The sequence below is a fragment of the Triplophysa rosa genome, unplaced genomic scaffold (assembly GCF_024868665.1).
Source record: "Triplophysa rosa unplaced genomic scaffold, Trosa_1v2 scaffold121_ERROPOS1305309+, whole genome shotgun sequence".
NCBI classification, from domain to species: domain Eukaryota; kingdom Metazoa; phylum Chordata; class Actinopteri; order Cypriniformes; family Nemacheilidae; genus Triplophysa; species Triplophysa rosa.
In genome coordinates, this window is record NW_026634115.1 from 142726 (window position 1) to 169047 (window position 26322).

General features: G+C 40.6%; 1 pseudogene; it reads right to left on the minus strand.

Moving 5' to 3' along the window:
* LOC130549467 (NXPE family member 3-like) overlaps positions 1-25039 on the minus strand; it is a 53628-nt pseudogene extending 28589 nt beyond the window's left edge.
* Between the last annotated feature and the right edge of the window lie 1283 nt (positions 25040-26322).

The following is a 26322-nucleotide window of genomic DNA, read 5'->3' on the forward strand; positions in this document are numbered from 1 at the left end:
GCGCATCCGTGTGTGTGCGTGCGCATCCGTGTGTGTGTGTCTCTATGTCTATGTGTGTTAGTACGTGTGCATATTGTGTGTGTGGAGTGTTTTGTATGTGGGTATGTCTGTCTTCTGTGTTTTCAACCTTTTCTTGTTTTTGCAGGTACAACTTAATTATTTTGCTTATAGTCAATATGTCTCATGTACAGCTGCTTTGTAACAATGAAAATTGTAAAAACGCTATATAAATAAAGTTGAGTTGAGTTGAGTTAACCTATGGAGGTAGACACTTCAGTTTCTAGGGGAAGGTTGTGAAATGTTGTGAAATGAGACACCAGTAACGTAAAATATAATCCTCTCATTCACACATGTGCCATATTGAATAGAAGCCTACAGTACATTGCCCTCTTTAACTCTGTCAGAGCGCACAGATAGTTTCTCTTCATCATGTGCTTCATCCTCGTTAATAAAGGTAAACTAAATGATATCTAATATAAGGCAGGATATTTTCATCCACTGTGGGGGCACACGCACACATAAAACATCATATTACATTTTGTAATATTTACCTTACTATACTACAGTAAATGTGTGTACTATATAGTCGTTTAACTTGCGCATTAACTCAATCAGCAGTGTTTCTGAAACACTTCTCTCTTGCGTAGACAGCAGAATTAGTATTACTCTGTCGCTGAAATACATTTTTGTGTTAATATTTGGGCATAATTATTTTCCAGTTTGTACAGCAACATTCATGGTACAGGCACCAGAACTCTTATCAAACATATAGGCCCGGTTTCACAGACACGGCTTAGCTTAAACCAGGACTATGCCTTATTTGAATTAAGATATTTATGTCGCTTTTATGAAAATGCCTCAGAAGAATACATTACTGGTGAGCATCTTGAGACAAAACAATGGCACTGATATATTTTAAGATATTTCTGGGCAAGTTATATTCAGTTAAGACAGGTCACACATTCCTTTTAGTCTGAGACTAGCCTTAAGCCTTGTCTGTGAAACCGGGCCGTAAGGTTTGAGGCAGATTAGACATTGTATGCCTAAATTATAACAACTTCTTGTTTTATGGCAAAATGTCAAATGTAGGCAGTCTGCCACAGACACGGCCTTCAATGAAAACATTTGGCATCACAAAGGCCTTTAGATGAGAACAAATATGATGATAATCTGATTAAAACTGTACGAGGAGTTAATTCAAGTATGACACCTGGAAAATGCAACAACTGGACAAATATAGCAGAAAATGTTAAAAATGGCTGGATTAAATGAAGTAAAAATGTTGGGTTTAGGGCATGGCTGCAGGGGACTTTTTTGTATGTGCTGGGATGATACTGTACATGAGTGTACATTGGGACCTAATAGCAAATACGATGAAATTTCAAAAAATGTATACTCAAAGTAACAGTAATTAGAATGTGTGTATGTAATTAGAAACATACCTTTAAATTCAAATTGAAGACCTTTGCTTGGAAAAAATCACCTCCATATGTTTTTAAGTTGTTGATGTGATCTCTAGCTGTGATAGTAACACAGATCTTATCTCCTACATTGTAAGTGTCATTGAGTCTCACAATAGAGAATGTTGTGTGGACTGGACTTGTGCTGAGATTCAGTTGAGTGATTTCATGATCTGGACTAGGCCAGTCAAGAGCCTTCTGCAGTCTATCCCATTCCTCCTGACTGATTCCCATGTCAAATGCTGAAATTCTGGATGATGCACTTGTTTGTGTGTGTCTTGTTGATGTAAAGGGTCTGGGAGCGGGGGGCAGGAATTGTTGCATCTGGCCACCATCCAGCAATTGCCATACAATCTGAAAGAAAGAAACAAAAGATTTCAATTAGGGCTGTCAAAATTAACGCGTTAATAACACGTTAACGCAAATTCCTTTTAACGGCACTAATTTTATTAACGTGCGATTAATGCAGCGTGCATTTTCTGTTTGACCCTTGGCCTTGCCGTAGTTTGAGAAAGTAAACGATGCAGCAGCAAACAGAAATGGAGAAATAAATAGGTCTTCTGAACGTAAAATTCATATACTGTATAAAATGATGTCTGATGGCTCTGTCGACAAGACTAAAGTGATCTGCATTTATTGTCGATGTGAATTAAGCTATCACCGCAGCACGTAGAGTTTAAAATATCACTTGATGGCGAAGCATACAACTGACGCAGAGAGCTCTCCTCCTCGCGGCAGACCACACTAGATTGTTTTCAGCAGAGACGGATGGACAACTCCACAAGCAACAGACTCACCACATCGATAGCTAAATGAGTGGCTACAGCATGTAGGCCAGTTAATGTAGTGGAGGACGAGGGTCTACTTGAAATTATTCGCATCGCATCTAACGATTACACATATGAACTACCTTCGAGAGCCACTGTTACAAGCAAGATTCACGACTCTTACAAAGAGGAGAAAGCGAAAGTCAGGAGGCGATAAGACAGACAAACACTGGTTGCGCTCACCAGAGATTACTGGACTTCCCTCAGTAACCATAGCTACCTGGGGGTCACGGCTCATTATTTTGACACACACTGGAAACTACGGTCGTACGCTTTGACCGTCATGAAGACAGACGAGAGGCACTATGCTGACGTTTGCGCTGAGCACTTTCTGCAGGTAGCCAGACAGTGGAATATTGAATTCAAAATTAGCCCACTGACCACCGATAGTGCACGCAACATGATTGCCGCGGCCAGGCAGCTTCCGTTCGAGCATATGCCTTGCATTGCACACAGCCTCCACCGAGCTATCACAGTTGCGAAAATGTAAACATGCTTGTGTAAGTAAATAGCTCAGTGCAGAGAAAGAAGTAATGGGAACCTGTGTTTTTCCAGTTTTTTTCATGTGTTTAATAGACATGTACAAGTTCTTTGAAAAACATCTATGACCTTTGAAACATGTCTAGTCTCATGCTCTATGTTGAGTATGGTTTCACTAATAATAAACAATATACATTTGCATAAAGCATCAATCATTTGTCCATGCCCATGTAATTAGAGTATTAAAAACTTGAAAAGTATTCATTTAAGGTACATTTATAACGGATAAAAATGTGCGATTAAGTTGCGATTAATCACGAGTTAACTCATACAATCAGTGCGATTAATCACGATTAAATATTTTAATCGATTGACAGCCCTAGTTTAATAATTTCCCCAGTTTAAGGGCTTATTCCACTGTTTATTTTTTTCCTGTTTCCTGCATCGGGCTTCCTGTTTCCTGCATCGTGCCGGCGGCTTGTTTGTATCAGTGCACTTACACTTCGCTCTAATATTAGTGTATTTTATTATCGTTAATTATTATTGTCGTTGCTAACTTATCCTGATATCTCAATAACCCTGTTCTTGTTATTTACTTGAAGATTCTAAACCAAAAGTGATAGTTAACTTAACGCCGTTAGCATAGCAATAGCGTGTTAGCTTGCTTTCTGTTTACACTGTGGAATATCATCTTGCCTCTGGTTTGTCTTGTGTGCTAACTGTTTCTCTTTTTAAGCGAGTATACTACGATCTCATCGAGCAACCTTGGTAAGTTGGAATTGCACTTCAAATCCGGTGAGTTATGGCTTCTATTCCTATTATTGTTACTTGCACCTCATGTCATTGTTTAGCTTAGCCTTCTCTGTCAGCTGCGAGGGTTTATATGCGATAAATGCAGGGAAATAGTTAGGCTGACAGAGAAGATCTTAGAATTAGAGTCTCGCATCCAATCTTTATCTGAGGATAGTAAGAGTTTAACGACGATAGAAAACACTTTGGATGCGAGCAACATTAGCGCACACAGCTCGGTTCCGGTTGAAAATCCCCCGCAGCTGGGAAACTTCGTGACTGTGAGACGGCGTAGTCGCAGGACAAAACATCACTCGACCGTTCCATTACAGTCTCGAACAGGTTTGCCCCGCTCAGTGACGCACCGACTGAGAAACCTGCTGAAAGTGCCCTAGTTATCGGTGATTCTATTGTTCGAACGTTAACATAGAGGCACCAGCCACCATAGTCCAATGTTTACCGGGACGCCAGAGCGCCTGACATCAAGTCAAATTTAAATGTGCTGGCTAAGGCTAATCGTAAATTCAGTAAGATTGTTATTCACGTCGGCACAAATGATGTTCGACTCCGTCAATCGGAGATCACAAAAGATAACATTAAAGAGGTGTGTGAGCTCGCAAGCATGATGTCAGACACTGTAATATTCTCTGGCCCCCTCACTGCTTATCGTGGTGATGAGATTTATAGCAGATTATCATCACTAAATGGCTGGTTGTCTGAGTGGTGCCTGCAGAATGATATAGTTTTTATAAATAACTGGAAGAGTTTTGAGGGCAGACCTGACCTGTTGAAACGAGATGGTCTCCATCCCTCCTGGGCTGGGGCTTCCTCCTGTCTAGAAATATGGCAAAAAGTCTTAATAATGCTAATGCTAAAGCTTGACTCACTGGGGCCCAGGTCAGGGAGCAGACAGAATGGCTTAACCAACTGTCTGCTTGCCGTCTCACGTTGCAGAATACACAAAATGTACAACATGTAATAATCGTTCTCCCAAACATCACAAAATAGAGACTGTGTCTGTCCCCGATAGCAAAAATAAGCAACTTTGAAGTAATTAATAAACGTAAACTATAATACGATAATCACTGTTACTCGGTTGCTAAATATTAATCCCATAAAGCACTTTTTGTTAACGATATGATAACAGATCATAAAATAGACATGCTCTGTTTGACAGAAACATGGCCTAAACCAGATGATTATATTACTTTAAATGAATCTGTCCCCCAAGATTATTATTATAAACACGAGCCTCGTCTAAAAGGCAGAGGGGGAGGTGTCGCAGCACTTTACAATAACTCTCTTAGCATTTCCCAGAAGTCGAACTCTAAATATAATTCTTTTGAAGTCATGGTTCTTCATGTTTCAACACCTAATACTAAAGATAAAACACTTTTTAAATTGATTCTAGCTATTGTATATAGGCCTCCAGGGCACCACACAGATTTTATTAAAGAATTTGGTGGGTTCTTATCAGAACTAGTACTGGCCGCAGATAGACTCCTTGTCGTTGGTGACTTTAACATCCACGTAGATAACGTTACAGATGCCTTAGGACATGGCTTTCAAAGACACTCTTACTCCATGGGCTTAGTCAACATGTGTCAGGACCCACTCACCTTCGTAATCATACTTTAGATTTAATACTGTCTTACGGTATAAATGTAGACGATGTTAAAATCCTTCAGCAGAGTGAAGACATTTCGGATCATTATCTGGTATTATGTTTGTTTCACTGGCCTACGGCTGCAAATAAAACTCATTGTTACAAATATGGTAGAAGAATAACTTCAACTACCAAAGATGCGTTTCTCGATAATCTGCCCGAATTGTCTCAAATTGCTAGCATGAGAAATAACGTTGAAGATCTTGACATTACCACTGAAAATTTTAATTCCACCTTCTCGGTAATGCTAGACACAGTTGCTCCTCTACGTTTAAAGAAGATTAAAAATGGCAGCCCCACACCGTGGTATAATGAACACACTCAGGCTCTAAAGAAAGCGGCCCGAAAAATGGAGCGCAACTTTAAGAAAACTAAATTAGAGGTATTTCGTACAGCATGGAAGGATAGTATTCGAAAATACAGGAAAGCCCTAAAAACTTCTAGATCCGCCTACTTTTCATCACTAATAGAAGAAAACCAGCACAACCCTAGGTTTTTATTTAACACGGTGGCTAAATTAACAAAAAATAAATCGTCAGTGACTTCTGATCCTGTATATCAGCATAGCAGTGATGAATTTATGAACTACTTCACATATAAAATCCAAGATATTAGAGAAAAAATTATAACAATGCAATCAGAAGTGAAACCCGCTGAACAAACTAACTACAGCGCCCTTAAGGAGAAAATGCAATTATTTTATACCGTAGATCAAGATGAGCTGTCTAAAATTATTAGATCATCTAAATCAACAACATGCATCTAGACCCTATACCTACAAATCTACTGAAAGAGATGCTCCCAGAAATTATAGATCCTTTCTTGGTATTATTAACTCATCCCCAGAGATGGAAGTAAGAAGAATACTTCGTTATGTACTTAAGTAGATTTTTCTGGTATCAGTACTTTACTCCACTATTTATTTTTCTGACGACTTTTTACTTTCACTTCTTACATTTTTACGCAAATACCTGTACTTTCTACTTCTTACATTTTCAAACCAGGCTCGTTACTTTAGTTTTAATCTGTATTGATGCACAATCAATATTATTTCTTGTCATTGCGTGACTTTTTCAACCTAATGATAGGTCTGCCTAAAAGCCGAAGCGCTGTGTGAGGTGGCCACTAGCCAATCAAATGTAAGAAGGCGGGAGTTACTGTTTACAGAGCAAAGCGGTGACCAATCAAATCAAAGAAGACGGAGTAACTGTTCTCAGATCTCGAGCGTGAATTCTGCATCATGTGGTGACTCGTGAATGGTAGGGTTTTTTAGCGCGAAAGGACCAGATTTTAAATATGTAATTTAGCTATTTAGCTATTCGCATGTTCTACAAACATATACTTCACGAAAGATGTACTGTAGTTCTGTCAGAAGTTAAGGCAGCTCGTTAAGGTAAGCGCATTATTGTTGCTGTTGTTCATTAGTATGTATGAATTGCATGTTTTTTGCTATCGTGGTGTGTGCGTTAAGTTCATGAACGAGTGAAAAATACCTGCTCATTGCGTTGCTTTCGATGAACTAATTATAGTGGGCACTTTTGCACAAAAATGCGCTAATTTCCTGATTGCCATTTGAAGTGGTTTCTGGACATATCCTATTAGTCTTATTTTCTAATTTTCTTAATGCATTTGCCTTGTTTGATCTGTTTGATCTATTTTCCTGATTTTTATTATATTTTTTCATCTTGTCATGATTAAAATTATAAAGAATAAAAAACGATCCTTATCAACGTTGATTGACATTGCAATAAAATACTATCACATTATTTTGGAAGTTAAAATTTTGGGCTGGTTTTTGTTGGAGTGAGTAGGTTTTAGTGAGCCTTTGGGCTGGAAATCATCCACCTAATCTAGCAACACTGACATCAGTTTTAATGTTGAACGAGTGTAACGTACAATGTAAGAGGCTAAACATTTAATATTTTAAAGCGAGGCATAATTTCAAGAAATGTGTTTAACCAATCGAGAAAAACAGTAATGGTTACCAAGTAAATTGACTTGCCTAATTAATTATCTCTTTATTTCTCAGTTTTCTCTTTTTGACAAGATCTCCCAAGTGTCTACAACCTTTGTATAATGATATGTCCATGAATGGTCTGTGCTTAAAATTTAAAGGGACAGTTAATCTAAAATTGAAAGCAGTGAAATTCTGTTATAAAATGTTTTGACAATCACAGTACCAAACAGTCATTTCCTGGCTATTACGCATCGCAGACATAGGCTAGTAGTCTAAGAAGCTGCCACGGACCAAGGCGGAAGGCAACACAAAGAATAGCTAAAATTATGGTTGAGAACTTGAGACAAAGGGAATTCTGTCACAATTATTATCAATACGCTTGTCCTTTACACTCTTATCTTACATCATAATTGTATTATAATTTGTGTTTTTTTCCACTACCTAGGTAGTGGCAAATAGATTTATTCCATCAGTCTTTTTTATGCTTGTGTTCTACATAATGGTAGTTCAGTTGTGAGGTAGGAGCGTGACTCTAAAACAGGTAGTAGTATTGGCTACTTTTTACTTAAGTACATTTTAGAGCCCATACTTTATACTTTTACTTGAGTAAACAAGTTTAGTCAGTACTTCAACTTTTACTTGACTACTTTTAAACATGAGTATCTGTACTTCTACTTAAGTAAGGATGTGTGTACTTTTGCCATCTCTGCTCATTTACGATCATTAGACATGTCCTATAGCATTAAAGTGGCTGTTCTATAGTTTTTTAGGCTTGCTCAAAAAACCCAACTCGACCCTAGAGAACTAGGGAACTACAGGCCTATATGAATCTAACCTTTCAATCTAAAGTTCTGGAAAAGTAGTTTCAACTCAATTATGCTCCTTCCTCAAAGGAATGACATCAATGAAGAATTCCATGTCTGGATTTAAGAGCATGTCATCATAGTGTTGGGTAAGTTACTCTCAAAAAGTAATTAATTACTAGTTACTAATTACATATCAATAGTGTAATTAGATTACTGTACAAATTACTCTCTCCAAAAAGTATTTAGATTACTTATTACTAATTACTTTCTATATCCTAATCAACCTTGATTAGTAAGTGATTCAAGGATAGGCATGAAAGAGCTCTTTTATTCATTCAAATAAATAATATTAAACTACATAAAGTATCTTATTAACTGACCAAAGTATTACAAATGTGAGAATTATACATTAAACACACGATTTTAAAGTTAGACTTTGAATTCTTGATGTCAATTCCACTATGCACACAGATATATTACACAAAGTATTTAGTTAATTACATCAAAAGTAACTGTAACATATTAGCCCGGTTCTGTCAACCTTGCACTGGTTACCTATAAAGCATCGCGTTAACTTTAAAATCTTGCTTATTACCTATAAAGCCTCATGGTTTAGCTCCTCAGTACTTGAATGAACTCCTTTTGTATTACAGTCCTTCACGTGCATTACGCTCTCAGGCGTCCTGTCAGTTGGTAATACCTAGAATTTCAAAATCAAGTGCAGGTGGTAGATCCTTTTCCTATCTAGCGCCTAAACTTTGGAATAGTCTTCCCTGCACTGTCCGGGAGGCAGACACACTCTGTCAGTTTAAATCTAGACTAAAGACGCATCTTTTTAATCTTGCATACACTACTCTTCCATAATATAAATCTTCGAGGGTTTAGGCTGCATTAGTTAGATCAACCGGAACCAAAAACACAACTGATGTACTTGTTGCATCAAAGAGTACAGAACAGTACTCTACTCTCAGCCAGTCTTGTCTCATTGTTCCAAGGTTACCACAGCGAGCAGGATGCAGTTCATGGCCTGACCTGATGGTAGAGCGGAGAATGGGAAGGGGGACCTGACAAGAGCTGAGATGATAGAGCTGGATAAAGAAGGACGCGGTCACCTGACACGTCTTCATGGCCTGACCTGATGGTAGAGCGAGATATGGGAAGCGGCGACCTGACAAGAGCTGAGATGATAGAGCTGGATAAAGAAGGACGCGGTCACCTGACAGTCTTCACCACAAAATTTCAAATGCTATTAGATTATTAATGATAATCTTAAACTATAATTTACTTATTAGAAAGTTTATTTATTTTATTTAGCCTTGTTGTGCAAGCTCTCTGGAGCTTGTGCAGAGGCAGCAGCTTTTGCCAGAGGGGAACTGGAATCCCCTGGTTGGGCCTGGGTTCTCCTGAGTTTTTTTTTTTCTCGATTAGAGTTTTGGGTTCCTCGCCACCGTTTGCATACTGTTTTTTGCACTATTTGCCTGGCCGGGGGGGCTGCTTTCGAATTTTAAAGTTTTACTTAATTAATATTGCATATAGGAATTTATAGTCTGTTATATCTGACCTGTGCTTCTCTCCTTTATCTTAAATGTGTGCTCTCACTGAGCGTGTGTGTGTGCGTGCGTGCGTGTGTGTCTGTGTGCGTACTTGTCTGTGCACATGTGTGTGTGCGTGCGCGTCCGTGTGTGTGTGTCTATGTCTATGTGTGTTAGTACGTGTGCATATTGTGTGTGTGGAGTGTTTTGTATGTGGGTATGTCTGTCTTCAGTGTTTTCAACTTTTTCTTGTTTTTGCAGGTGCAACTTTAATTGTTTTGTTTACAGTCAATATGTCTTATGTACAGCTGCTTTGTAACAATGAAAATTGTAAAAAGCGCTATATAAATAAAGTTAAGTTGAGTTTACATGATGTTATACAAGCCTTGTTTTTGGCTCAAAAACCACAACGATCATCTATTACAGCATGCCCTAAATGGCTAGTTTTGAGTGGTAGCAAAAACATGCTGTTGTTGTGTGTCTCTTTAAATGCAAACGAGCTGCTGCTCCATAAATGTTTAAACACCATGCTTGTAAAAGTAAAATGTGCAAATTCTACGGCCCGCAGGCTCTCCCTGACCGGCCCGCATCAGCTCACTGATAAATTATAAGTTTAGAACGCAAATAGGTGTAACAGGTGCACGAAATACAACTGCACTGGTTTTATATTAAAGGCAACTGCTTTTTTAACGCTTTAACGCATACAATCACACCTGTTTTATCAGTCTAGGACTCATCCCTGGAGCGTACGATCACGATGACGCTTTGCGCATCACTTGATCAACTGCTAAATTCAAATCTGCTTTCGTGCTTTAGCTGGCGCTGAGCCAGAGACGAAGGAGATCTGCGCTGGCCACAGATCACTACTGTGCAGTGTTTTCAAGCACATATATTGTTTATTTTCGCTTTCAGACATTTATATTCACAAAAGTTCTAGCAAAACAATCCCAGACAGCAAGCGACTCCGAGCCAGAACCGACTCCAAACCGGTAAATCCGCGTTACAGTCACATCCGTTTCATTTTTGAAATATATGGCAAGCCGAATTTGCTTTTAATCATTATCAGGATATGAATTTTTGATATCAACAATTCAATTTTGACAAGTTAAAATGATAATTCTTGATATCAAGAATGGAATTTCTACTAGTAACAATTGCTATTTTTGATATCAGTAATTACATTTTCACTAGTAAAAATGTGAATTCTTGATATCAACAATCAAGCCATCACTCGCAGAAATCACATTTTTGATATCAAAAATTGAATTTCAGCTAGTATAAACTATTATTATTGATATCTGTAATTGGATTTACACTAGTACAGTTTTGCCTTGATATGTAAAACGCTTGCAAGCCGATTTGACTTTTAATAATTCGCAGGATATCAATTTGTGATATCAACAATTCAATTTTACTAGTAAGAATTATAATTCTTGATATCAACAATAGAATTTCTACTAGTAACAATTGCTATTTCTGATATCAGGTATTACATTTAAACTAGTAAAAATGTTAATTCTTGATATCAACAATCAAGCCATCACTCACATAAATCACATTTTTGATATCAAAAATTGAATTTCAACTAGTAAAAACTATTATTCCTGATATCTGTAATTGGATTTTCACTAGAACAGAATTACAATTAGAGAGCTCTACAATTCAATTATTACTAGTCATATATTGTCACGGTCCCACCGTCTTGTTTATGAAATTCTAGTCGTGTGGTGGGATCGGGACAGAGTTCTTGGGTTTTATGTGGGAAGACCATGAGATGTTTATGCCTCTCATGTGTTTTTCCAGTGTCTCGTCTCTGTTCCCGCCATCTCGTTTCCTCGTTATCCTTCCCTGAGTGTTTAATGTCCCACACCTGCCCCATGTTGTTATCCCTTGTTTGTGTTCCTATATATACCCTCATGTTTCTTTGTCCTGTGCTCGTGGATTGTTCTTATGTACCGTGTATGGTCATGCCTGTCGTCTTGATTCCGTGCCTTGTCCAGTGTTCCTGTTTCCAGCCTTGTCCTTGTTCCGTGAGTCTTGTGGTCTACCCTGTTGTGTTTTTGATTTAAGACGTTTGGTCGTGTCCTTTAGTTTAGTTAGTTTCTTGTTTTCATTTTGCCCCCTCGTGGGAAGTCTTTTATTTCAAGTTTGTTTCTTAGTTTAGTTCCTGTTTTTACCCCCTCGTGGGTTTTGTTTTGTGTGTTTTGTAATAAATATTTTCTGTTAACCCCTTCACTGCCTGCCTGCGCTTGGGTTCTTCTCCTTCACGCCTCGTGACAGAATCCACGAGCCAGAACTGAACCCAGCAGGCAGCATGTCACCCGAACGATCCCGTCAGCTCACCTCCTCTGCAGCCACCGTCAGGGAGATGACAATATTATGAACTATGTGACCGCTTCCTAAAGGCTGCAGAGGAGGCAGTTTATACAGAGCAGGTGGTTTTTGGGGAGGCGGAACTCGCGGTCCTGTTCAACGGTGGCCTCAGGGACCCTCTGTCCGGGCGGAGATGAGGATGCTGAGACCACTGGACTTCGAGTGCACGGTGAGATATGCCATGAACCGCCCGGAGTCCAGGGTCTCAGCCCAACCCAATCCATCTCCCCTACCCGCGATCCCGGAGAGGTCGCGTCATGGAGATCGGGGTCATCGGCATGGCCGCACCGTCCGCCTCTCCCCCAGCAGCTCCTCTTCCACCCATGAGCATCCGAGGCCGGCGTAGACGAAGGGAGTCTGGGACTCCCCGTCCGACTCCTCCGGTGCGGAGCTTATCGGGCCTCCCAATCGCTTCGCTCCAGCCGGCCACACGTCCTGTGGGCCGGCGAAGAAGAAGAGGAAGAGGAGGGAGATGCTGAACCCTGCCCAGCCGGGGATCCGCCGGCTCCAGTCCGGTGCAGCCGGCATCCAGTCCGGTGCAGCCGGCTCCAGTCCGGTGGCCAGCCGGCATCCAGTCCGGTGTCCAGCCGGCGTCCAGCCGGTGCAGCGGCGTCCAGTCCGGTGCAGCCGGCGTCCAGTCCGGTGGTGCGCCGGCGTCCAGTCGGTGCAGCCGTGCGCCAGTCCGGTGTCCAGTGCGTGTCAGTGTCGAGTCCAGTCCGGTGCAGCCGGCGATCCAGCCGGCGTCCAGTCTGTGTCCAGTCCTGTGTCCAGTCCTGTGTCCAGCCTGTGTCTAGTCTTGTGTCCAGTCCTGTGTCCAGTCGTGTCCAGTCTTGTGTCCAGTCCTGTGTCCAGTCCGGTGATCAGCCGCTGTCCAGTCCGGTGATCCAGCCGGCGTCCAGTCCGGTGATCCAGCGGACGTCCAGTCCGGTGGTCCAGCCGGCGTCCAGTCCGGTGATCCAGCCGGCGTCCAGTCCGGTGATCCAGCCGGCGTCCAGTCCGGTGATCCAGCGGACGTCAGTCCGGTGTCCAGCCGGCGTCCAGGTCCGGACCAGCTGGCGTCAGTCCGGTGATCCGCGCGGCGTCCAGTCCGGTGATCCAGCCGGCGTCCAGTCTGGTGATCCAGCCGGCGTCCAGTCCGGTGATCCAGCCGGCGTCAAGCCCTGTCCAGCCGGCCTTCCAGCCGGCGTCAAGCCCTGTCCAGCCGGCCTTCCAGCCGGCGTCAAGCCCTGTCCAGCCGGCCTTCCAGCCGGCGTCAAGCCCTGTCCAGCCGGCCTTCCAGCCGGCGTCAAGCCCTGTCCAGCCGGTCCCTGGGAGACTCCCAGGGCCAAAGACTGTTCCCCCGGGACTCCTCCTAAGTCCCCCAGGACTCAGCGCCCTCGAGCGCAGCCGGGGACTGGGACTGTTCCCCCCTTACCTTTTGTCCCCCCTATGAACTTCTTGTTTTGCCCCACCCCCCCTCCCATGTTTGTTATTTTGTTGTGTCACCCCAGTCCTTAGTCTTGTTGTCTGTCTCCCCTTGTCTATGTTCACCATGTTTGTCTGGTTTTTGTCTTTGGTCCAGTCTGTCAGGTCTTGTTAGTCACCCCTTGGTGAACACCTGGAGGTGTTCATTAAGGGGGGGGCTCTGTCACGGTCCCACCGTCTTGTTTATGAAATTCTAGTCGTGTGGTGGGATCGGGCAGAGTCTTGGGTTTTATGTGGGAAGGCCATGAGATGTTTATGTTTACCTCTCATGTGTTTTCCAGTGTCTCGTCTCTGTTCCCGCCATCTCGTTTCCTCGTTTCCTTCCCTAAGTGTTTAATGTCCCACACCTGCCCCATGTCGTTATCCCTGTTTGTGTTCCTATAAATANGATCTGCGCTGGCCACAGATCACTACTGTGCAGTGTTTTCAAGCACATATATTGTTTATTTTCGCTTTCAGACATTTATATTCACAAAAGTTCTAGCAAAACAATCCCAGACAGCAAGCGACTCCGAGCCAGATCCGACTCCAAACCGGTAAATCCGCGTTACAGTCACATCCGTTTCATTTTTGAAATATATGGCAAGCCGAATTTGCTTTTAATCATTATCAGGATATGAATTTTTGATATCAACAATTCAATTTTGACAAGTTAAAATGATAATTCTTGATATCAAGAATGGAATTTCTACTAGTAACAATTGCTATTTTTGATATCAGTAATTACATTTTCACTAGTAAAAATGTGAATTCTTGATATCAACAATCAAGCCATCACTCGCAGAAATCACATTTTTGATATCAAAAATTGAATTTCAGCTAGTATAAACTATTATTATTGATATCTGTAATTGGATTTACACTAGTACAGTTTTGCCTTGATATGTAAAACGCTTGCAAGCCGATTTGACTTTTAATAATTCGCAGGATATCAATTTGTGATATCAACAATTCAATTTTACTAGTAAGAATTATAATTCTTGATATCAACAATAGAATTTCTACTAGTAACAATTGCTATTTCTGATATCAGGTATTACATTTAAACTAGTAAAAATGTTAATTCTTGATATCAACAATCAAGCCATCACTCACATAAATCACATTTTTGATATCAAAAATTGAATTTCAACTAGTAAAAACTATTATTCCTGATATCTGTAATTGGATTTTCACTAGAACAGAATTACAATTAGAGAGCTCTACAATTCAATTATTACTGTCATATATTGTCACGGTCCCACCGTCTTGTTTATGAAATTCTAGTCGTGTGGTGGGATCGGGCAGAGTCCTTGGGTTTTGTGGGAGAGACCATAATGTTGTTGCTACTATGTGTTTTTCCAGTGTCTGTCTCTGCCCCATCTCGTTTCCTCGTTATGTTTCCCTGAGTGTTTAATGTCCCACTCCTGTCCCTTGTCGTTATCCCTCGTTTGTGTTCCTATATATACCCTCATGTTTCTTTGTCCTGTGCTCGTGGATTGTTCTTATGTACCGTGTTTTCATGCCTGTCGTCTTGATTCCGTGCCTTGTCCAGTGTTCCTGTTTCCAGCCTTGTCCTTGTTCCGTGAGTCTTGTGGTCTACCCTGTTGTGTTTTTGATTTAAGACGTTTGGTCGTGTCCTTTAGTTTAGTTCTTGTTTTCATTTTGCCCCCTCGTGGGAAGTCTTTTATTTCAAGTTTGTTTCTTAGTTTAGTTCCTGTTTTATACCCCCTCGTGGGTTTTGTTTTGTGTGTTTTTGTAAATAATTATTTTCTGTTAACCCCTTCACTGCCTGCCTGCGCTTGGGTTCTTCCTGCCATTCCGTTCATGACAGAATCCACGAGCCAGAACTGAACCCAGCAGGCAGCATGTCTACCCGACGATCCCGTCAGGCTCACCTCCTCTGCAGCCACCGTCAGGGAGATGACAATATTATGAACTATGTTGACCGCTTCCTAAAGGCTGCAGAGGAGGCAGTTTATACAGAGCAGGTGGTTTTTGGGGAGGCGGAACTCGCGGTCCTGTTCAACGGTGGCCTCAGGGACCCTCTGTCTCGGGCGGAGATGAGGATGCTGAGACCACTGGACTTCGAGTGCACGGTGAGATATGCCATGAACCGCCCGGAGTCCAGGGTCTCAGCCCAACCCAATCCATCTCCCCTACCCGCGATCCCGGAGGGTCGCGTCATGGAGATCGGGGTCATCGGCATGGCCGCACCGTCCGCCTCTTCCCCAGCAGCTCCTCTTCCATCCATGAGCATCCGAGGCCGGCGTAGACGAAGGGAGTCATGGGACTCCCCGTCCGACTCCTCCGGTGCGGAGCTTATCGGGCTCCCAATCGCTTCGCTCCAGCCGGCCACACGTCCTGTGGGCCGGGCGAAGAAGAAGAGGAAGAGGAGGGAGATGCTGAACCCTGCCCAGCCGGGGATCCAGCCGGCATCCAGTCCGGTGCAGCCGGCATCCAGTCCGGTGCAGCCGGCATCCAGTCCGGTGCAGCCGGCATCCAGTCCGGTGCAGCCGGCATCCAGTCCGGTGCAGCCGGCGTCCAGTCCGGTGGTGCTGCCGGCGTCCAGTCCGGTGCACCCGTGCCCAGTCCGGTGGTCCAGTGCTGTCTAGTGTCGAGTCCAGTCCGGTGCAGCCGGCGATCCAGCCGGCGTCCAGTCTTGTGTCCAGTCTGTGTCCAGTCCTGTGTCCAGCCTGTGTCTAGTCTTTGTCCAGTCTTTTGTCAGTCTTGTGTCCAGTCCGTCCAGTCGTGTCCAGCCGGCGTTCCAGTCCGGTGATCCAGCCGGCGTCCAGTCCGGTGATCCAGCCGGCGTCCAGTCCGGTGTCCAGCCGGCGTCCAGTCCGGTGATCCAGCCGGCGTCCAGTCCGGTGATCCAGCCGGCGTCCAGTCCGGTGATCCAGCCGGCGTCCAGTCCGGTGATCCAGCCGCGTCCAGTCCGGTGGATCCAGCCGGCGTCCAGTCCGGTCGATCCAGCCGGCGTCCAGTCCGGTCGATCCAGCCGGCGTCCAGTCCGGTCGATCCAGCCGGCGTCCAGCCTTCCAGCCGGCTTCCAGCCGGCGTCAAGCCCTGTCCAGCCGGCCTTCCAGCCGGCGTCAAGCCCTGTCCAGCCGGCCTTCCAGCCGGCGTCAAGCCCTGTCCAGCCGGCCTTCCAGCCGGCGTCAAGCCCTGTCCAGCCGGCCTTCCAGCCGGCGTCAAGCCCTGTCCAGCCGGTCCCTGGGAGACTCCCAGGGCCAAAGACTGTTCCCCCCGGGACTCCTCCTAAGTCCCCCAGGACTCAGCGCCCTCGAGCGCAGCCGGGGACTGGGACTGTTCCCCCAACCCTTTTGGACTGCCTCCTATGACTCTTGTTTTGCCCCACCCCCCCTCCCATGTTTGTTTTTTGTTGTCCACCCAGTCCCTGTAGTCTTGTTGTCTGTCTGCCCCTTGTCATGTTCACCATGTTTGTCTGGTTTTTGTCTTTGGTCCAGTCTGCAGTGTCTTGTTGTCACCCCTTGGTGACACCTGGAGGTGTCATTAAGGGGGGGGCTCTGTCACGGTCCCACCGTCTTGTTTATGAAATTCTAGTCGTGTGGTGGGATCGGGACAGAGTCTTGGGTTTTATGTGGGAAGCCATGAGATGTTTATGTTTTCCTCTCATGTGTTTTTCCAGTGTCTCGTCTCTGTTCCCGCCATCTCGTTTCCTCGTTATCCTTCCCTGAGTGTTTAATGTCCCACACCTGCCCCATGTCGTTATCCCTGTTTGTGTTCCTATATATACCCTCATGTTTCTTTGTCCTGTGCTCGTGGATTGTTCTTATGTACCGTGTTCATGCCTGTCGTCTTGATTCCGTGCCTTGTCCAGTGTTCCTGTTTCCAGCCTTGTCCTTGTTCCGTGAGTCTTGTGGTCTACCCTGTTGTGTTTTTGATTTAAGACGTTTGGTCGTGTCCTTTAGTTTGGTTTAGTGTTCTTGTTTTCATTTTGCCCCCCTCGTGGGAAGTCTTTTATTTCAAGTTTGTTTCTTAGTTTAGTTCCTGTTTTATACCCCCTCGTGGGTTTTGTTTTGTGTGTTTTTGTAATAAATATTTTCTGTTAACCCCTTCACTGCCTGCCTGCGCTTGGGTTCTTCTCTCTTCTGCCATACCGTAATATATCTCCATTGACTTCCATTTAGGGCTGTGCGATTTGGGAAAAATGTCTAATTGTGATTTTTTTGACAGACATTACGATTGCGATTTGATTTGCGATTTAATTTTTCTAAGTCAAGCTTCAGCTCAATATTGTCAATAGTGTGAAGCACAGTATGGGTATAGTTACCCATTACAGAAATTCTAATTGTTTTCATTAAAACCATTACAAAATTCCTTTTGTAGTTTGTTTTGGGCACTGTTCAAATAGGAATTACGGTTGTTCTATTGGTTCCCAGCTGCCAGATTACATCACATCAATAGAATCCAAATACCAGTGTACACTATTATAGTTTCCATTAAAACAAATACAACTCCTATTATAACCCTTAAATCCATAACATTTTCTATTGTGTTAAATACTATTACTATTAAAATAGTACATAGGTTACATAGGCTGATTTACTTGTTTTTAAGTATTTGGGATTTTAAAAACAAGTAGAAAATGTGCTGAAGGTTTCATTTCATCCAAGTGAAATTAGCAAAACAGTTAGGTAGAATTTACATTTGATACAGTTTAAGTGTGATACAGGCTGTGTGTGCAGTCTTCTGAATTGGAATATTCTTTAGTATTTATTTGCCTAAAATGATCGATCTGACTCTGAAGACGCCATAATCCCTCTCTCTCTCCCTGTCCCGCTTTCTGTTTGTTTGTTTATTCGAATGACAGGTGTTTACGCAGTTGGCTAGGGCAGTGCTGATTGGGCATAACGGAGGTGCGCTCACTCAGTCTCAAAGCGGGCTTGGAACAGATGCGTTTCATAATTTTCACATCTCGTCCACATCGCAGCATCTTGTGATTAGCAAATCGCAGCCTCTTGTGATTAGAAAATCGCAATGTCTCACATCGCGATTTGATTTCGATTAATCGATCAGCCCTATTTCTATTCATTTTTAATTACGGAGCTCTCTAATGCATTTCTTACTAGTAAGAATTTTAATTATAGAGCTCTCTAATTTAATTTTAACTAACAATAATTATGATTAGAGAGCTCTCTAAATGAACTTTTACTAGTAAGAATTCCAGTTACAGAGCTCTCTACTTCGATTCTTACTAGTAACAATTACAATTATAGAGCTCTCTATTCTAATTTTTACTAGTAAGAATTCAATTACAGAGCTCTGTAACTGGAATTCTTACTAGTAATAATTGAATTGCAGAGCTCTCTAATTCAATTCTTACTAGTAATAATACAATTACAGAGCTCTCTAATTGTAATTGTTACTAGTAATAGTTCAATTATAGAGCTCTATAATTGTAATTCTTACTAGTAATAGTTCAATTATAGAGCTCTATAATTGTAATTCTTACTAGTAATAATTGAATTGCAGAGCTCTCTAATCAAATTATAGAGCTCTCAAATTCAAATCTTACTAGTAAGAATACAATTGAGGAGCCCTCTAATTGGAATTCTTACTGGTAAGAACAGAATTAAAGAGCTCTCAAATTCAATTTTTACTAGTAAGAATTCAGTTGCAGAGCTCTCTAATTCAATTGGAGAGCTCTCTAATTCTATTTTACTAGTAAGAAACGCTATGGTAATAATAATTCGTTATATGTATATAGCGCTTTTCTGGACACTCAAAGCGCTTTACATGGGAGGGGGAATCTCCTCAATCACCACCAATGTGCCGCATCCACCTGGATGATGCAACGGCAGCCATATTGTGCCAGAACGCCCACCACACACCAGCTTAGTGGTGGAGAAGAGACAGAGTTACAAAGCCAATTAGTACATATGGGGATGATTAGGAGGCCATGATGTATAGAGGCGAATGGGCGAATTTGGCCAGGATGCAGGGGTTACACCCCTACTCTTATTCGTAGGACATCCTGGGATTTTTAATGACCACAGGTCAGAACCTCGGTATAATGTCTCATCCGAAGGACGGTGCTTTTTGACAGTATAGTGTCCCTGTCACTATGCTGTGGCATTAGGACCCCGACAGACCACAGGGTGAGCACACCCTGCTAGCCTTACTAACACCTCTTCCAGCAGCAACCTATCTTTCCCAGCAGGTCTCCCATCCAGGTACTGACCAGGCTCAGCTCCAGTGGGAAACCAGTCTTGGGCTACAGGGTGATATGACTGCGACTATTGTTAGAGATTTATGGCAGGCCGAATCATCTTAAATAGTCCCCAGCGTTACTCGTCGTAATTGCATTTTTACTAGTAAGAATTAAATTAGAGAGCTCTATAATTCAATTTTTACTAGTAACAATTACAATTACAGAGCTCTACAATTCAATTTTTACTAGTAACAATTACAATAAGAGAGCTCTATAATTCAATTATTACTAGTCATATATCTCCATTGACTTCCATTCATTTTTAATTACAGAGCTCTCTAATGCATTTCTTACTAGTAAGAATTTTAATTATAGAGCTCTCTAATTTAATTTTAATTAGCAATAATTATGATTAGAGAGCTCTCTAAATGAATTTTTACTAGTAAGAATTCCAGTTACAGAGCTCTCTAATTCGATTCTTACTAGTAACAATTACAATTACAGAGCTCTCTATTCTAATTGTTACTATGGAGGAATTTCATGATATGTCTTTATGTTTTTGATCATTATTCACTATGTATTGCTCTTCATTTTAAACACATTTGTATGAGATTAAGAAAAGCACCCTGCACAGCTGTGTTTTTCATGTCTGGCAGTGTTTATGAAATCTGGGGACTTTTTCCGGCCCCAACCCTACAGTATGACCAAATCTGGGCATGTTCCGCCCCATTACTATGACTATAATCTACATTGAGCAAGGCCACAGTTTTGCCACAGATAAAGACAAGAGAAGGAGGTGAAGAAGGGGAAACAGGTACCTCAAGGGTCAATTCTAAGTCCAATTCTGTTTTCCTTATATATGCTACCCTTGGGGACTATTTTTAGGAAATTTGGGATTACCTATCACTGCTACGCTGATGACACGCAACTGTATGCTCTGTTAAACCCAGTGGACAAGTCATGTTCTACATTGGTTCAGTGCCTCACTGAAGTAAAAGCATGGATGGCTAAGAACCTTCTCCACTTGAACGAGTCCAAAGCCGAAGTGATTGTGTTTGGACCTTTAAGTTCCAATCCACTTATCTCTAGTCATCTAGGGTCTCTATCTCAAAACATCCATCCTCATGCAAAAAACATGGGTGTTGTTATTGACTCAGAGATGAACTTTGTGAAACAAGTTAATACAGTGGTGAAAACAAGCTTCTACTTTATTCGGTTGATAGCTAAGATAAAACCTATGCTATTCATGAGTAATTTGGAGAAGATTATCCTTGCTTTTATATCAACCAGGCTGGACTATTGCAATTCTTTGTATTCAGGACTGCCTCACTCAGTGGTACATAGACTACAGCTCGTGCAAAATGCAGTGTCAGATTATTGACTGGAGAGAAGAGGAGTGATAGAATAACCCCAATTTTAACTAAATTACAATGGTTACCGGTCATCCACATCCATTTAAAATTCTTAATGGCCTCTCACCAGTGTATTTGTCAGATATGATTACCCTCTATAAACCGGTAAGAAACCTATGATTGGCCGATAAATTACTGCTCCAGGTTCCTTCGTCCAGATTTAAGCGGGAAAGGGGACCGGGCCTTCTCAATAGTGGGGCCTCGTTTATGGAATAACCTTCCGTTAGCCATTCGATCTGTCCCATCTCTCTCTGCTTTGAAATCTGCTTTTACAAAGCATTTCCTTAGTGTTTCCCTTTATCCTGATTAAGTGGGCTCTGGCAAAGTACTGTGGCACTCTAAGCATGTTTAGGAGAGGTGTAACATCTGTATTGTTTTAATGTATTTTTGTATGTTTTTTGATGAATGGAGATTTGTGTTATGTGTTTTCTTTTTGGTATGTTTGTTTTTGTCCATTTTTTTGTATGATCATTTGGATGTAATGTACAGCACTTTGGGCTGCCCTTGTGGCAGCAGAAATGTGCTATATAAGAAATAAACCTAAACCTAATCCTTAACCCACCACAGAAACCAGCACAGGTTCATCAATGCCGTCAAAATTATTCATTTTTGTGTTTGTTTGTTGAACACAAAGTACAAAGTAGATCAGGGATACTAGGAGCCGACCGTATTCAGAGCGCCGCCATTACTGTTTACAATGCGTTGAATGGTGTGCTGTGATTGGTTGAGCGGATATATCGCATTCTGCAGAGAAGTGACACTGGCGAATTTTGCAGTTTGGAAAAAAGGGAGAAAACATGACAGAATAACATGGCGGATATCGCATTTTGCATAAAATTAAAAAGTGACTTTTCAATACCGACCTAATACAATACTGATTTTGGCGGGAACTTTTTTTTTTTTAATGGCATTTATCGCGTTTTGGAACCAAACTCTGCATATATCCTTCTCCTACTATAATTGTATTTTATTTTGGGAGGTCATTAAGCTACTGTAATTTTAAACAGAGTTGAGCACGTGTTCCTTATTTCATTATTTTTTCTCTGACTCTGTCTCTGTCCTTGTCTTTCAGAAGATGGTGAAATCTGCAGTTGTCGCTGTAGTAGCTGTTTTTTTACTGGAATTTTTATTTACAGTTATTAGAAATGTATGTACAATCTTGAATCTGCCCCAAAGTCATCTTTGTGTCTCTCCATTTTTTTAATTATCCTGCCGATATCTTCAAATGCCACTGCATATGATTCCATATTTAGTTTTAAATTAATGAATAAATAAAACAACAACACATACTCAAGCTCTTAGCAATTTGTTACGGCAGGATTATACTATGGGAAGGCAGCTAATGCGATTAAACAACATGTTGTGCATATAGGAATGACTCTTTACTACTTTGTTTTTGTCAGCTTTATGTAACACTGCCGTTGAACTGACACAGAGGGACCAAATTTTAAACCTGGAGTTGCTGTAAAGAAGAATTCAGCACTTGGACTTCTGTTCATGAATAGTATTTGACATTTAAAAAGTACTTATAGTATATTTATACAATATATAAATATATTGTACATAGTATATTGCAAAATGTAATACAGCATGCTTTGTTTATAATAATTTTTTTTAACAAAGTATTACATTTTATATCTCTAGTGCTAGTTTTTTCATCAAGAGTATACAGAAATATAATTTTAATAATTAATTTAATTATTAAATATAATACTTTGATAACATCTGATTCTTCATTTCAATATTTCAGTAATTGGGATGCAAATAAATGATAATGATACATGTATTAGTAAATTAATGTCATGCAAATACCTAACCAAGACCCTACGGGAATTTTATTTTGAAACGTATTCCACCGCAGGCAAGATTTGGTCAGGAAATAGCAAAGTGTTTTGTATCTAACGAATACAAGTTTTTACTAGTAAAAATTCAACTGTGGAGCTCTGTAATTATAATTCTTACTAGTAATGATTAGATTAGAGAGCTCTCTAATTCAGTTGTTATTCGGTTGTAATTCAGTACAACGAGTAACGCTGGGGACAATTTAAGACAATTCGGCCTGCCATAATATTTTCTCTAGTGAAAATGTAATTATTTATATCAGAAATTGGCTATTCACTAGTAACCACACAATTATTGTTATCAAAAATGATGTTTTTTACTAGTAAGAATTGCATTTATGATATCTGAAATAAGATTTTTAACATGTAAGAAATTAATTATTGATATCTGAAATTTAATTTGAATGGCAGTCTATTGTGATATTTAACTAGTAAAAATGCAATTACAGATATCAAGAATTACGTTTTTTACTAGTTGAAATAATATTTTTGATATCAAGAATACACATTTCTGCGAGTGATGACGTCACTGTTGATTTCAAGAATTCACATTTTTACTAGTGAAAATGTAATTACTGATATCAAAAAAAGCAATTGTTACTATTAGAAATTATATTCTTGATATCAAGAATTATAATTCTTACTAGTAAAAATTAAATTGTTGATATCGCAAATTAATATCCGGCGAATGATTAAAAGTCCAATCGGCTTGAAAGCGTTTTACATATTAATGCAAAACTGTACTAGTGAAAATCCAATTATAGATATCAAGAATAATAATTTTTACTAGTAAAAATGTAATTCTTGATATAAAAAATTCATATCCCGACAATGATTAAAAGCTAATTCGGCTTGCCATACGCGTCTTCACCCATAATGCCTAATACGTTTGGGGAACACCTGACAAGAGATTGAGACTTCCTTTATAGAGAAATGCTCCAGACCCTTCAGATTTCCAGCTCCATGTCGGTGCTTCTCCTCTTCAGTTCTATCCACTCATTTTCTATAAGGTTTAGATCTGGAAAGTGGCAATGATCTTGGGTTTCTCACTCTGTGACTCATTTTTGTTTTTATTTTGGTCTTTGTTTTCAGGTCATTTTCCTATTAAAAGATTCTACCTGGGCCCCTTTTATGACTTCTGGCAGGGACGAACCATTTTCAGTGAAATTAACGGACTTGAATGAATCATTCACAAATCAAATTTAGATTCCCCACGTCCTAAAATATACCTGGCATATTTTTTCGACCCCATACATTCCGTGTGCTATCCTAATGTAGGTTACTCCTGAGATCAGACACAGACAATTGTGTAATATATGTTTTATCTCGTTTCATATTCTCGTTTCATATTCTCGTTTCATATTAACAATGTGTATGAGTTTTCTTTCGTCGTTTCTTCCGAACAGCTTTTTATTCTTATGCGTTGCCATTTTTATGAGTGCTGAGCCTCACGAACAGCATTTAAGTCAGATCCGGAACTCGGGTGCCTTCCAAGCTTTTATTTTAAATGTTGAATTTATTTTTATACTCAATGTAGGCTAAGTTGAGTAGGATGTAGGCTACACCTCCGCGCGCAAAGCTGATTTTGTGTCTTTCTCCTTTATCATGCATGGAGTTTATACATACAATATACATACAATATATTTTGTAACATTTACGTATAAAATTTAGGTTACTATTAAATAACTATTAAAGTAATAATTACATCAGGTAAATTTCAACTTTTTACACGGACTTACCATTATAAATGTTGACACACCAAGTACTAGCAGCACTGGAAAAACACCCTGCGCTCTGAACCTGCCAACTGATAATACAGAGTGAGAAACATATGCTTAAAGCGAGAAACAATTTAGAAAACATTATTACATTAAAACAACACAATAGTAAACTTTAACATTTTAAAAATATATTTAAAATACGATTTACCCGAAAGATATATTGTGGCCGGAATCAACATGGTTAACTTCGTGTCCTTCCTGTTGTATTAGTCATAGGTTACTAACACGTATCAAATTGATCATAATGGATAAGGCGTTTCCAGAATACCAAACCTGCTATGGTTATTTTGGGGTTTTAGTAACGTTCGTAGCATACACATTGAAAAATAATTTTCTGTAACACAAATGTGGTATGAGCACTTTTTGTTGACATTGCGCCAAGCCAATTTTTTATTCGTAATGTAACCGAGCCAAGATTACGCCACCGGCCGTCAATCGTCCACGGACATATAAATTAGATACTCTTAATAGGACACAGGTTCGACAGCTTGGTGGTGGAAATGACAACAGAGGCGTGACTTAATCGTTTTAATTACCAACCTTATAACAATGACAATTACGATCAGTATGAAAAATGTCTTTAATTTAGAGACACTTGGTTAAAAGACACTTCAGGGGGAACTTTATAATAAAAGCATTTAAAACTCGTACAGATCAAGCGTAGTTAAATGACACGTAAACCCCGGGAGGAACCAGACCTGGAAGGAAGAGAAATGAAAACGCAGATCAATAGGTCTCACACCAGTATGTGCGCACACAACACTACAAAATACATCAGTGCAGTCAATCATTCACTTCACACTAACCACGCTACAAATAACCCATGCAATGAAGACCACCTCACGCCACCACACAATGATAGGATGAGACCCACAGATCCCCGCAGACAAACAGACTTCCTCAGGCTGGTCCCTGCAATGAGATCAAACCAGGCTCTCAGTAATTCGCAGCGTGAAAGTTGGTATGAAAATGGTGGTTGGCATATACTTAACTCCCAAAGTTAAATAAACAAAATAAAACTAATGCAAAGCAAACACAATCATAAACAAAAAACAACCATAGGCAAAAGAGCAAACGCTCAAACTCAGGGTTCTGTTCTTCACTACTTCCCTGCTTAACGCGGCGCATGTGTTCCCAGACTTAAAATAAGAAAACATGGTTACTTTACTGCAGTTCACACCTCTCACACACACCTGTAATAATCCGTATCGATCTAACCCTTCGGCGTGATACTCCTCACCGTTGTAAAGCAACGCAAACCTATGGCTCCAACATCAACTCCGTTGGCCGCTTGTATGCTCATCACTGAAAAAAACAATTTGTAGGATTTACTTAATTTTTATCGCAAGTTTTTGCATTCACTTTTGTAAAGTAACTTTTACTCCTGAAATTAAATAAAAACTACTCAGTTTTTTAGTAAATTTAATTTGATATTATGAATAAATCTTGCTTATTTTTTTTACCTGTATGAAATAAGAAAGTCATGTAAATCTAATTAGATTATTCTACACAAAATCGATTTAAGAATAATAAGTAAATACAATGTTATTTTTGTGTAGGTCTGATTTTTTTTTTTTTTTTGTAAACATTTTTGCTCACATGTATTGTATTTATATTAAAGTAAAACAATTTCCTTATTTTATTACATTAAATTAAAATCATATAAATATACTACCATTGTTGCGGATAACAAAAACAATAATTGGACTCAACTGTATCAAAAAATATTTATTAAACACTTAATAAAACATTGAATCATTAAGTTAGTTTTAAATTT